Source organism: Monodelphis domestica, chromosome 1, assembly GCF_027887165.1.
Source record: "Monodelphis domestica isolate mMonDom1 chromosome 1, mMonDom1.pri, whole genome shotgun sequence".
NCBI lineage: Eukaryota > Metazoa > Chordata > Mammalia > Didelphimorphia > Didelphidae > Monodelphis > Monodelphis domestica.
In genome coordinates, this window is record NC_077227.1 from 440958573 (window position 1) to 440974210 (window position 15638).

Sequence of the window (15638 nt, forward strand, 5' to 3'; positions counted from 1 at the left end):
ACAGAATGATCCACATTAGACCCAAATGAATCTATCATCTTCACTATCTTTTTCCCTAAGGGAGGAAAAATGCATTGACATATTTTCGCAATGAGAAGTGATAGAAGGGGATTATTGCAGCATCTACAATGAGAAAACAATGTTCAAAATCAATTTGTAGATGAGAATGAAATTCTCTGTGTGTACACAAGGTTAATAGGATTTAAATTTAGGGCACTTGGACAGAATACCTGCATAATTAATTGTTTAATAAATTTGACCCACATTTTACATTTTAAACCTAAATATGTTTATTAATATTCATGTTAATGACTCTAATCACCCATTCTCTCATATTTAATATAATCAGATGAACAGTAGAAGATAGCATTTTGCTTTCTGCTACACTTTTCTGATAAATCTTTATAATTTATCTTACCAAGTCAGTATAGTGGGAAAATCATCACCACCAACACCATTATTTTTTAATTGTTTAATTGTTTTTCAGTCATGCCTGACTCTTTGTGATCTCACTTGGGATTTTCTTGACAAAGATCCTAGAGTGGTTTTCCATTTCCTTCTCCATTTCACTTTATAGGAAAAGAAACCAAGGTAACACTGTTCAGTGACTTGCCCAGGGTCACACAATTAGGAAGTATCCAAGACCAGATTTGAACTCAAGAAGATAAGTCTTTCTGACTACACAACTGACACTTTATCTACTATGCTACCTCACTGCCCAACCACCTTGATATATGATATTAATATATTATGTTCATATATAATAACTATACTATTATTGTTATTATTAATATATCTTTGGGAGAGGGCAAGGTCTGTGATCTCATTGGTTTGAGGAACTACCAGTGTGTATCCTTCTATCAATATAGATCCACACCTTGTTTACAACTTACAGTGTTTTTATTTTGTTTTGTTTTTGGTCTGGGACCCTGAGAGATTTAGTGATATGCCCATAGTCATACAGCCAATATATGTTAGAATCACAAATGAAACCTGGCCTCTTTTATTCCAAGTCAAGCTCTCTATTTACCATGTCTTGTTGCCTCTCAATATTAATTAATAATAAAATTAAGGCTTGGACTTCCATTTTGGGGCAGGCGTGGCTTTTTTTCATAATGTGGGTGAGGTTGTGTCTAGGCCTCTCTATGGCCTGGACACGTGTCTCTTATCCTGTATTTTCTTTAATCCTTAATCTTCAATAAACCTCTAAAAAATATAATACTCCTTGCAGAGAGAAACTGATTTCTACCTGCCTCAGTCTCCATATATTCCCTAAATTTTAATCTTTACAGTTGGCGTAACCACTTTGGGGGAAAAAATCTCAATCTTCTGATTTCTTTTCTGATCTTTAGTTCAACTTTTAATATCTAGTACCTAGAAAAAATTTTTTTGAGCCATATCTCTCTGGCCAAGGTTTTTTACCCTTGCAAAGCTGCTGCTCGTTCAGTTCCAGCCAGTAGATAGCTCACAGGCTCAGCTGCTTTTGCCTGCCAGTGTGCAGCCCCCATCCAGACCTGTTGCGTTTTTGCTGCCCACCTGGCCCCTGGCTGCTGAGTTCTGCCTGCCTGCTTCTGTTCCTGCTCCTGCTCCTGGCCTCTCACCTGGTGCCCCAGCTCCGCTTGTCTGTGCTCCGGCTCCCGGCCCGACCCACCCGGCAGTCTGTCTCTTACCCATCTGGCCTCTGACCCAGACGGCTCATCACCCAGATCCTTGGAGCAGATTGCTGAGGACTCATTGCGACTAGCTGGTAACAGTATTGGCCACGTGGGTGGAGGGGAGAGAGGAGAGGGAAAGGAGACCAGGTAATTTTCCCTTGGGCTAAGCCTCCACGTGGATGGGGGTATTGGCCACAGGGGTATCAGAGCAGGGGAGAGAGAAAAGGGAGAGGAGAAGAAACAGATCTTTTCAAACAGAAACCTAAAAAGCAATGGGTTTAAAAGGATACCTTTTGACTGTTCTGGTAATAGCATTGACTTCACCTGCCTGTCAGGAAGAAGATTCAACTAACTTTGAAGGGGAAAATGGGTGGCCCAGGGAACTGGAAGCCAGGCCCAGAGACGGGAGGTCTCTAGTTAAAATCTGGCCTCAGATGCTTCCCAGCTATGGGGCCCTGGACGGGTCCCTTGAACCCCATAGCCTAGCCTTTACTACTCTACCTTCGGACAATAGACATTTAAATGGATAATTAAAAACAAACAAACAAACAAACAAAAAACCCCAAGGAAATTTGAAGAGACTAAAGGCTATATTTTGAGGCATTTCAGACTCCAATGGTTTATAAAAATATCTCTGTATTCTATTGCATTTTTTGTTTAAGGTTTAACTTTGTGATTTTAAGTTCATATATTACTGGATTCAATATTATTCTGCTTGAACTGAAGGTTGATTGAATTTATTTTGAATGTACTGAGTTTTGAAATTCTGTTGCTTTTCCCCTATAACTGTGTTGAACAAATATTATTGTGAATAAGCCCATATATGAAAAAACAGCTTTTTTTTTTTTCTAGAAGGTATTTAAGCTGATTCAAAGGCTTTTGAGAGGGCTTGGACTTCCGTTTTGGGGCAGGCGTGGATTTTTTTCATAATGTAGGTGAGGTTGTGTCTAGGCCTCTCTATGGCCTGGACACGTGTCTCTTATCTTGTATTTTCTTTAATCCTTAATCTTCAATAAACCTCTAAAAAATAAAAAAATAATAATAATAAAATTAAGTAGCTGAAATTTAAAAGGTATCTATAAGGCACTTTAGAAATGTTATTGGCTCAGAAGAGAGGGGTTAAATAAAATCTTGGCTCTGCCACTTACTAGCTTGATTATTTAGAGAACTCAGTTAACCTTTGTGAGTCTCAATTTCTTCATCTATAAAATGGGGATAATAATACTTTTACTCTGTGCTCCATAGGACAACCATGAAGCCCAAATGAGCTAAAGCATATAAGGTACTTTATAAACTTGTAAACACTTGATAAATGCTGATAGTCATTTTTATTAGTATTGAATCATGACCATGAGCCAGACTGTCTCCACACCACCAATCTCCAGACCTCCTTTTTCCTTACTTACATGAATCAAAGCAGATATGGATTCTTTCCACAGTTGTCTATCTGAAATCATTAAAGGGATTTTTAAGCAGAAGTTCAAGAGAGGCTGGGAAAGCATCAGTTAACTTACATCCAAGAAAAGATTAATGTAATTTAAGCATAGATGTTTATCTCTTTGCTGACTAAGTATAGAGACCTCTGATTAACAATACAGGACAGGAAAGCCATTGACCAGCCTACTGAAGATACAAGACTTTCAATGTGTCTAAAATTAAACCTGTCATCTCCCTTTTACTCTTTCCCCCTCTCTCCCACCAGAGAAAAACAAACAAACAAAAAAAAAAAACCCTGGTAGCCTTCCCTTAAATTATTTATTTCCATTATTATAGAATCATGTCTCATTCAGGTTCAGACCCTCACTTAGAATCATCTCTAATTCCACTGCTTCCATTAGCAATTAATCACCAATTCTTCCTTCATGATCTCTATCTAGCTCCTGCTTCCCATTCCCATTCCCATTATGCTGCCATAACCAGTATGCAGGCTCTCACTACTTCTTTTGGAAACAATAACCTCTTCATTACACCAGTTCATTATGCATTAGTGCTGGATTTAGAACTGTGTCAATAAATTCTTCCTTTAGCATTTATTAGTGTATTTGGCCATGAGCAAATCTCTTAAATTCTTTGCCTCAGCTTCCCTAAATGTATAATAGAGATAATTTTTGTAGTCCCTATTTCACAAAGATATTGTTAGAATGAGATGAAATAATGCGCAGAAAGTGTTTTGCAAATCTGAAAACACAATGTGCTTTCACAAGGCATATATTACAAAAAAAGGTCAAAGGCAAAAAAAATATCCTACATAAACCAAGGTAGTCATAGCAGTATTTTTTGTGTGTGATTGAAAAAGCTAAGAAGTAAGATGGTTGCTCATTGTTGAAAATAAATTTATCTCTGTGAACATAACATAGCAGAATTTAATTTCCTTAACATCAGGGCCTTTTTTTTTCCTTTGGACCTACAAAAGGCATCAGGAAAACTTAAAATTTTTTAAATTCTGTGTGAACGCCTACATTACTTTAATTTTTCATTAGAATTGTAATCTCACTGGTGGGAGTGCTCACTTTGTAGGTAGAGATCTCAGCACATCTATACACACACTCTCTCTGAGATTTACTTCAATCTTTCAGTCAACCCTTCCTTAGAAAAAATACTCAACAAACTAGAAATTTTCCTTAGGTTATATGTCTGTCTCACATTCTGGCTCTTTGTCTGGTATTCCTTGTCCTCATGATAGGACTAGCTCATCACCTTTTCTTCTGAGTACATATTTCTTTAGCAATGTATTTTATATAAACTTTTGTGCACAGTTCATTATTAATCACTTATTATAGGCAGACTTGTAGCCACCAAATATATCTCTTTTTTCCATTTCATCTGAATTAACCAAAATGTATATTAGCTCCTCCAGATCCCCACCCCTCTTTCTCATTAAGAAAAAGAAAACCCTTTTATGTTATGCATATATGTGTGTATACATACATACATATATATTTTATATGTATGTATATATATATATATATATATATATATGTATATATATATTCAACTAAAACAAATTCCTGAATTGGTCTTATGCAAAATAAAAAAAATATGCCTCATCTCTTTCCTTGAGCCCATCATATTTCTTTTCCTTTTTTTTAAAACATTATTTTATTAGGTCGTTTCCATACATTATTCACTGGAAACAAAGATCATTTTCTTTTCTTCCCCCCCCCCCCAACTTTCCCTCTCCCATAGCCGACGCATGATTCCACTGGTTATCACATGTGTTCTTGACTCGAACCCATTTCCCTATTGTTGGAATTTGCATTATAGTGTTCATTTAGAGTCTCTCCTCAGTCTTATCCCCTCCAACCCTGTAGTCAAGCAGTTGCTTTTCATTGGTGTTTTTACTCCCACAGTTTATCCTCTGCTTGTGGGTAGTATTTTTTAGATCCCTGCAGATTGTTCAGGGACATTGCATTGATACTAATGGAGAACTCCATCACCTTCTATTGTACCACAATGTATCAGTCTCTGTGTACGATGTTTTTTTGGCTCTGCTCCTCTCACTCTGCATCACTTCCTGGAGGTTGTTCCAGTCTCCATTGAATTCCTCTACTTTATTATTCCTTTTAGAACAATAGTATTCCATCACCAACATATACCACAATTTGTTCAGCCATTCCCCAATTGACAGGCATCCCCTCGTTTTCCAAATTTTGGCCACCACAAAGAGCGCAGCTATGAATATTTTTGTACAAGTCTTTTTGTCCATTATCTCTTTGGGGTACAGACCCAGCAGTGCTATGGCTGGATCAAAGGGCAGAAATTCTTTTATCGCCCTTTGGGCATAGTTCCAAATTGCCCTCCAGAATGGCTGGATCAATTCAAAACTCCACCAGCAATGCATTAATGTCCCCACTTTGCCACATCGCCTCCAGCATTCATTACTTTCCATAGCTGTCATGTTAGCCAATCTGCTAGGTGTGAGGTGATACCTCAGAGTTGTTTTGATTTGCATCTCTCTGATTATAAGAGATGTAGAGCACTTTTTCATGTGCTTATTAATAGTTTTGATTTCTTTGGCTGAGAACTGCCTGTTCATGTCCCTTGCCCATTTGTCAATTGGAGAATGGCTTGATTTTTTGTACAATTGATTTAGTTCTTTATAAATTTGAGTAATTAAACCTTTGTCAGAGGTTTTTATGAAGACTGTTTCCCAATTTGTTGCTACCCTTCTGATTTTGGTTACATTGGTTTTGTTTGTACAAAAACTTTTTAATTTGATGTAATCCAGATTATTTATTTTGCATTTTGTAACTCTTTCTAATTCTTGCTTGGTTTTGAAGTCTTTCCCTTCCCAAAGGTCTGACATGTATACTATTCTGTGTTCGCCAAATTTTCTTATAGTTTCCTTCTTTAAGTTCAAGTCATTCACCCATTTTGAATTTAACTTGGTGTAGGGTGTGAGGGGTTGATCTAAGCCTAATCTTTCCCACATTGTCCTCCAATTTTCCCAGCAGTTTTTATGAAATAGTGGATTTTTGTCCCAAAAGCTGGGATATTTGGATTTGTCATATACTGTCTTGCTGAGGTTGCTTGCCCCCAGTCTATTCCACTGATCCTCCTTTCTGTCTCTTAGCCAGTACCAAATTGTTTTGATGACTGCTGCTTTATAATATAGTCTCAGATCTGGGACTGCAAGACCCCCCTCCTTTGTATTTTTTTTTCATTATTTCTCTGGATATCCTTGATCTTTTGTTCTTCCAAATGAACTTTGTTATGGTTTTTTTCTAAATCAGTAAAAAAATTTTTGGAAGTTCCATGGGTATGGCACTAAATAGATAGATGAGTTTGGGTAGGATGGTCATTTTTATTATATTGGCTCGTCCTACCCATGAGCAGTTAATGTTCTTCCAATTGTTCAAGTCTAGTTTTAGTTGTGTGGAAAGTGTTTTGTAGTTGTGTTCATATAGATCCTGTGTTTGTCTCGGGAGATAGATTCCTAAGTATTTTATGTTGTCTAGGGTAATTTTGAATGGAATTTCTCTTTCTAGTTCTTGCTGCTGAGCTGTGTTAGAATTATATAGAAATGCTGATGACTTATGTGGGTTTATTTTGTATCCTGCAACTTTGCTAAAGTTGTTGATTATTTCGATTAGCTTTTTGGTTGAATCTCTAGGATTCTTTAAGTAGACCATCATGTCATCTGCAAAGAGTGATAATTTGGTCTCCTCCTTGCCTATTTTAATGCCTTCAATTTCTTTTTCTTCTCTAATTGCTACTGCTAGTGTTTCTCATACTATGTCAAATAATAGAGGTGATAATGGGCATCCTTGTTTCACTCCTGATCTTTACGGGAATAGATTTAGTTTATCCCCATTACAGATGATATTAGTTGATGGTTTTAGATATATACTGTTCATTATTTTTAGGAATTACCCTTCTATTCCTATGCTTTCGAGTGTTTTTAGTAGGAATGGGTGTTGTATTTTATCAAAGGCTTTTTCTGCTTCTATTGAGATAATCATGTGGTTCTTGTTGGTTTGCTTGTTGATGTGGTCAATTATGTGGATAGTTTTCCTAATATTGAACCAGCCCTGCATCCCTGGTATAAATCCTACTTGATCATGGTGGATGACCCTTCTGATCACTTGCTGGAGTCTTTTTGCTAGTATCCTATTTAAGATTTTTGCATCTATATTCATTAGGGACATTGGTCTATAATTTTCTTTCTCTGTTTTTGGCCTTCCTGGCTTTGGAATCAGTACCATGTTTGTGTCATAAAAGGAGTTTGGTAGAACTCCCTCTTTGCTTATTATGTCAAATAGTTTGTATAATATTGGGATTAACTGTTCTCTGAATGTTTGATAGAATTCACTGGTGAATCCGTCAGGCCCTGGGGATTTTTTCTTAGGAAGTTCTTTGATGGCCTGTTGGATTTCTTTTTCTGATATGGGATTATTTAAGAAAACTATTTCTTCTTCTGTTAGTCTAGGCAATTTATATTTTTGTAAATATTCATCCATATCACCTAGGTTGGTATATTTATTGCCATATAATTGGGCAAAGTAGTTTTTAATGATTGCCTTAATTTCCTCTTCATTGGAGACGAGATCCCCCTTTTCATCCTTGATGCTGTTAATTTGCCTTTCTTCTTTCCTTTATTTAAATAGATTAACCAGTACTTTTTCTATTTTGTCTGTTTTTTCAAAGTACCAGCTTCTAGTCTTGTTTATTAGCACAATAGTTCTGTCACTTTCAATTTTATTAATTTCTCCCTTAATTTTTAGGATCTCTAGTATGGTTTTCTTCTGGGGGTTTTTAATTTGTTCATTCTCAAGGTTTTTTATTTGCATTTCCAATTCCTTGATCTCTGTCCTCCCTAATTTGTTAATATATGCACTGAGGGATATGAATTTTCCTCTGAGTACTGCCTTGGCTGCATCCCATAAGGTTTGAAAGGATGTTTCGCCTTTGTCATTTTCTTCAACGAAATTATTAATTGTTTCTATGATTTCTTCTCTAACTATCCGATTTTGGAGTATCATGTTATTTAATTTCCAATTAATTTTTGATTTCGCTCTCCATGTACCCTTGCTGATCAATATTTTTATTGCCTTGTGATCTGAAAAGGCTGCAGTTGTTATTTCTGCTTTTCTGCATTTGAGTGCCACGTTTCTATGACCTAGTGTATGATCTATTTTTGTGAATGTGCCATGTGGTGCTGAAAAGAAGGTTTATTCTTTTTTGTTCCTATTTATTTTTCTCCATATGTCTATTAACTCTAATTTTTCTAAGATTTCATTCACCTCTTTTACCTCTTTCTTGTTTAGTTTTTGGTTTGATTTATCTAAATTTGATAGTGGCTGGTTCAAATCTCCCACTAATATGGTTTTACTGTCTATTTCCTCCTTCAATTCTCCTAGTTTCTCTATTAAAATTTTGGATGCTATACCATTTGGTGCATACATGTTGATTAGTGATATTTCCTCATTGTCTATACTCCCTTTTAGCAGAATATATTTACCTTCCCTATCCCTTTTGATCAGGTCTATTTGTGCTTTGGCTTTGTCAGATATCATGATTGCAACTCCTGCCTTCTTTCTATCAGTTGAGGCCCAAAAGGTCTTACTCCAACCTTTAATTCTAACCTTATGAGTGTCAACCCGTCTCATATGTGTTCCTTGAAGACAACATATGGTAGGGTTTTGGGTTCTAATCCAATCTGCTATTTGTTTACGTTTTATGGGTGAGTTCATCCCATTCACGTTCAAAGTTATGATTGTCATTTGTGGATTCGCTGGCATTTTGATATCTTCCCCTAGTTCTGACCTTTCTTCTTTAGCTTTCTCCTTTTGAACCAGTGATTTACTTTAGGTCAGTTCCCCTAGTCCCCTCCCTTGAGATGCTTCCCTTTCTAGCCCCTCCCTTTTTATGCTCCCTTCCCCTCCCCCCTCTCCTTCCCTCCCTTTTTATACTCCCTCCCCCTCCCCCTCCTTGATTTTACTTTCTTTCTTGCCCTAATGGTTAAGATAGAATTCAGGATCCCACTGGATCTAGATGTTCTTCCCTCTCAGATTTGATTTCACTGAGAGTAAGGTTTAAGTAATTCCACTTCATGCTCTCTTCCTCTCCTTCTCATATGAGAGTTCCTCCCCTCCCCTTCCCATGTGTATCTTTATATGAGAAAGATTATTCTATTGAATCCCCCCCCTATTTCTTGAAGTTAATCTTAGTATTATTGATGGTTCCCCCCTCCCTTTTCCTTTCTTTTCCCCCACTTTCCCCAAATCTTCTTAATGCCCCAATCTTTCCCTATGCATGTTTCTTCTACTCTTATGATGCTACAATTTATGAGAGTTACACAGAACATTTTCCACACATATTAATATATATAATTTGATGTAAATGTAGTCCTTACAGAAGAGAGTTTGACTTAAAGAAAAATATAAGATTCATCTCCTTTTCCCTTTCTTTCATATTTACCTTTTCATGTTTCTCTTGCTTTCTGTGCTTGGATATCGAACTTTCCACAGAGCTCTGGTCTTTTCTTAGCAAATGCTTGGAAATCTTCTATTTTGTTGGATGCCCATACTTTCCCCTGGAAGTATATAGTTAGTTTTGCTGGGTAGTTGATTCTTGGTTGGAGACCCAGCTCTCTTGCCTTTCTAAATATTGTGTTCCATGCTTTGCGGTCTCTTAGTGTATTAGCCGCTAAGTCCTGTGTGATCCTTATGGGAGCCCCCTTATATCTGAAGCTTCTCTTCTTGGCTTCTTGTAGGATTTTCTCCTTTTCTTGGATGCTCTTAAATTTGGCAATTACATTCCTAGGGGTTGTCTTTTGGGGATTTAGTATAGAAGGTGTTCTATGAATCCTTTCTATTTCTATTTTGCCCCCTTGCTCCAGAATGTGGGGGCAATTTTCTTTTATAATCTCCTGTAGAATAATATCGAGTTTATTGTTTATCTCTGGTTTTTCTGGGAGACCAATAATTTGGAGGTTTTCTCTTCTCCCTCTGTTTTCCAGATTGCTGACCTTCTCAGTGAGATATTTTATGTTTTCTTCTAATTCATTAATTTTTTGGGTTTGCTTTATTGATTCTTGCTATTTTATCATCTTGCTTTCTTCGAGTTGCTTGATTCTGGTTGTTAGGGACTGGTTTTGCTTTTCATCTTTGTCTGCCCTTCTATTGGATGCTTCGAGTTCTTTTTCCAATTGAGCAGTCTTATCTGTCAGACTGCTGATCTCTTTCTCCCATTTTTTTTCCAGGTTTCCATCTTTTGGATAAGTTCCAGTTTGAGATCTTCCAGAGCTTGTTGATAGTTTCCATTTTGGGAGGCATGTTCTGATTTTTTTTGGATTTCCTCCTCATTCTCCTCTTTTCCTTGGGTACTTCCACCACAAAAGTTTTCAATAGTCACTTTTTTCCCTTTCTTCCTGGAGGCTTGATTTTGGGCCATGTGAGCCATCCCTTTGGTGGTTTTATTCCCCTTTCCTTTTTGGTCTGGGGTCTGGGTTATATGGGCGGTTTTTCTGTGAATTTAGGTTGCTTCAGACTAGTTCTTCCCAGCCTCCGAGGTTTCTTAGAGTGCTGGGGCCCTGATCACAGCCACACTGCCCAGGTGTTCAGCTCCACACAGATAATCAGCGCGTGGTCCGCCCCTGGTGTTTAGCTCTGTGGAGATGTTCAGCACAGTTGCCCCAAGTATAGCTCCCCGTTCTCAGTGCCGGGTTCTCCAGTGAAACCACCCTGAGACATTTTTTCCTGGCAGTCCCCAGATCCCAAGGACCCTGGAGTGCCCCCCCCCAGACAGAGACATTCCCTACTCACTTGCTGTCCCAGTGAGCGCTCAGGTAGCTCACTCTAGTTTGGTGGGGGAGGTGGGGTGGGGGAAGGGTGGCTCAGTTCACTTTTCTGTACAAGCTTTGCCTCCTTCTTATTATAGTGTGGAAATGTTCAAGCCCCACGTACCTTCGCCTCTGTGGAGTACTGGGAGTACTGGGGTGTCCTTCTGTTCCTCCAAAGCTGATTTTTATGCTCCTTTGATGTAGTCTATTTCATTCAGTGCCGGGGAGAGGAAGCATGTGGCGTCTAGATTGCAGCCATGATTACCCGGAAGTCCACACATTCTCATCATATTTCTTTAAGGAGGAGGGAAACATGCTTCATAGTTGAACCTTTGAAATTATGGTTGATCACAGAATTGATTCTCAAGCATTTAAGAGTTTTTTGTTGTTGTTTTTACAGTGTCAGTGTACATTTTACCCATTGCCCTTTGAGTCACCTGAAATTTTGACTCTTCTAAGCTCATTGCAGTGTTCTATGGCATATAGCACAATAGGGAATCTAGTACAGTTCTTTTGAAAACTGGATTTTGGCGATAGGGCTCAATTTATAATCACTGAAACTATTATTCACTTTTCCAAATACTATCTGGACTATTCTCATAGTCCTATTTATTCAGGCCCTAGCTTATTATTCATCTAAGGTGCCTGACCATGATAAAGGTATAGATAGACTAACTTAATCGGTAGCCCAATTAACTGCATGCAAGAATCAGGCCAATATTCACTCTATATCCACTTTGTTTTTCCTATGTGGATGCTAACCCTGATGTCTTTGAATACTTGTATATATCACTGAGAATCCATGTAATTAATGTTTGGGGGGGGGCTTACTTAATTAACATAATATCATCAGAAAACAGGATAATCTGAAGAACATCTCTTGTGAACAGCAATCTACTCTCCTATTTAAACTTTGTTTATAACATTCTTTATGCCACTGGCAACTACTTTATTCACTCAGTCAACCAACAAACACTTATTAAGGCTTATGATTCCAGGGGACACAAATATGGGACACAAATAGGAAAAGGCAATGGGGAAACAAGAAAAAGAAAGACAGTCCCTGCCCTCAAGGGATTGCAATCTAAAGATGAAAAACAACTCACAAAAGGGAGCTAAATGTAAGGATGGGCCAGGAGGAAGGCAGTTCTTGAGGGCATCAAGGAGAAGTCAAAAAGAGTGTAACTTGGTAAGAAATAAAGAGTGGCTTGGCCTGAGTTCCTTCCTTATATGAAGATTCTGGGCAGAACTCTCCACTATCTATTCAGAGAAGTACCAAGTAAAAAGCATACTGATGAGGTGTGAGTACCAAGGGTAATGTAATCTTCTAGCTTCTGTAAGAACACGAGGATTCCTAGAAATATGATATAGAAATCCTAAGGCATGCAGCCCAGTGGAAAACGAAGAAATGACTGAATTGAACTCCCTCCTCAAATGGAAGTTCTGGAAGCAGAGCTTCCATCTTGACTAATCAGAGAAAGGGAAGAGTCCCAGGGATGAAAGGTACTGATAAGGTCTAAGTGCCAGCATTGACATAATCTTGCAGGATGAAGAGATTCCTGGGGCTTGATAGAGAGATCCAGAAGAGTAGTTGGAGGGAAATGAAATGATGGATAATCTGGATACTCTTCTTCCAGAATAAAATCTATAATCCATTGATAAGAGGAATATGTCTTGAAAAGAAGGCTGAACTTACAATTGGAGAGGGCCTTCAATGAAAATCAAGGGATGAGCACATCTTTAAAATTTGGAGAATTAGAGCAAATGACTTCTGAAGCCCCTTTCAATTCTAATCTACAAATCCTTCAAGTACTTAAGTCTAAAGCAAGATAGTACAATTCAATCTTTTAGAGAAGTTTTAGAGGTCTGAGAAAGAAAAAAAGGTTCTAGTGTTGGGGAAATTTAATTCAAATCATAATTTTACCACTTACTAGGTGAACAACCTTAGGCAAGTTACTTTACTTATCTAAGATTCAGTTTATCAGTAAAGTTAGTGAACTGGGTTAAAGATCCTTCAATCTCCTTTCACATTATATGTATCAAAGATAAAATAAGAATTATTTCCAATATAATTTGAAGTGAAACAGGGATGTATATCACCACTTCTGTTTGGCATGCCTAGTATGAGAAATGGAAATGCTGTTTCCAGCAAGAAGACAATAAAAAGAAAATGAAGGAATAGAAATAGCTAAAGAAGAAACAAAAGTATCATGTTTTAACAGATGATTTGATAATGCACTTAAAGGATCCAAAAGTCTCAAAAACTAATTTTAAAAAGAGGTTTGGAAACAAACAGGATGTAAAATAAATACACAAAAACCAGCATTTCAATGAGATGCCAATAAAATAGCAGGAAAAGATAGAGAAACTCCATTTAAAATAATTATACTATGTATCAAATATTTGAGAGTTTGCCTACCAAGATAAACATGAGAACTATGCCAATATAACAACAAGCCACCATTCACGGAAATAAAAGGCAACTTAAATAATTAGAAAAATTACAATTATTCATGAGTATAATAAATCAACATAATAAAATGAAAATACTACCTAAATTAATTTATTCAATGTCATTCCCATCAGAGCCCCAAAGGATTACTTTATAGAACTAGAAAAAAATAATAACAAAATTCACACGTAAGCAAAAATGATAAAAAATCTCAAGGCAAATCATGCAAAGAAGTCAGAATAAAGAAGGCCTAGAGTAATAAATCTGAAACTCTACCACAAAATTTCTACTTATGGCTTTTATAGTAGATACTTCTTACATTACACCTGACCATATCTCCTAAATACCAATTTGATCCTAACTATCTTTCCTAACTGAAGCCAATACCCATAATCCACTGGTCAACATTCAGGAGATCTCCCTCTTAAATTTTTTTTAACTTTAAAATGTAAAAAGTTTTTTTTTTTTAATTTTCTTAAACCCTTACCTTCCTTCTTAGAACTGATACCGTATATTGATTCCAAGGCAGAAGAGTGGTAACAACTAGGCAATGGGAGTTAGGGTCACATAGCTAGGAAGTATCCGAGGTTAGATTTGAACCCAAGACTTCCCATCTCTAGCCTGACTCTCAATTCACTGAGCCACCTAGCTGCCTCTTAGATCTTCCCCTTTTTTGGCCTTAGGTAAAATTTAAAATCTTTTAGAATATCAATTGTTTAAAGTAAAGTGAGCACAACTAAGAAAACAATTTTATGCTATAACATTATAAAAATAGTAGCTTGAAAAGACTTAATAATTGTCATCATCACAATGATCAATCATGATTCAAGAGAATAAATAAAGAAGAATTCTACCAATCTCCTTACAGAAACATGAGGGGAGCAAGATGCATAATTAAGCCTATATTTTTGTATATGGTTAATATGAGATTTTGTTTTGCTTGACTATGTATATTTATTCTAAGGGTTTTACTTTTTTCTGGAAGTGAGAAATGGAAAGTGGATAATAAATGCTTATTAACTGAAAAAAATTAAGAGAGCAGAAATTGCTCCATTCTTTGTATTTGTATCTAATTCCTAGCACATAGGAGGTACTTAATAAATGCTGATTGGTTGATTGCTTAGGTATAAGATGCCCCAAGTTTGTCTGAAATGGTCTATTAGATGTAAAATCTCTTTTATTAATAGGAAAATCACTCAAAGCTTCATGAAATGGAGGCATGAGAAAAGCTCCTATGTTTAATGAGATTTACTTTGTGTTTATACATATATAAAAAGCATATATATATATATATATATTTATGTTTTATGTTTGTAAAATACCAAAACACTGAGTGCTGAGATAATGGACTGACTAATTCTTTACAGAGCACTATTTTATATCAACTAAATTAAGTTAAGTAATTTACCTCCACAGGGCAAGTGCTTTACTCTCAGGTAGTTATCCCCAGAACAGTTATGTTTATTACTTTTCGTTAATACAGAAGTGCCAGTTGTCGCCCTCATTCGTGTCTTAAACCTCAATGTTAGTTTAATGAATCTGCACCATTACTGGAGGCTGGGCATAAACTTCAAGTGTTTTTCCATAAAGGAATAGAGTGCGAGAGAGGATATAAGTAGTTTCTAACAAATGTGCTTTTAAACTCTACTGTATAAAAACAAATGACTTGGGTTTCCCATCTTTTAATTATACTCACTGGCAAGCTAAGTGGTAAGTCTGTTTGTATGAAATATCATCTCTGCTATTCTTTATGTAAATCCTTCCCTTTCAGTTCTCAACCCCTAGTCTACTTGTCCCATTAGTAGAAAGCTCAGCGTTGAGCCTTTTCAAATCAGCCTTGTCTGGTATCTTTCCATCAGGCTGGTTTTCCCTGCTCTCCTCTTAAGTCTTGGAGTCAAAGAAGAGTCATTTCGTATTCAAAAAAATATTATCAAATCCTAAATCTAGGAATATGCCTAGGTGTTCCCGGGCTCAGGGCACAGGGGAAAAGGATAGGTCAGTCCTCAAAGAAGAAAAGCTAAATGATTTTGACATGGGGAAAAGAAAACCAGGAAGAAAAACACAGGCAGGTCATAAGAAAACCAAAGCCACTCATTAAATGTACACAAGCTGAGAGAAAAATACACATCTTTTACAGATGAGATGTTCTTCAAAGCCAGATGAACTTGTCTTTCTGAATTTACTCTTATTCTCTCAGCCAAGATCATTCCCTACCTTCAGTGCTACTTTTCTTATATTCCACACTCTC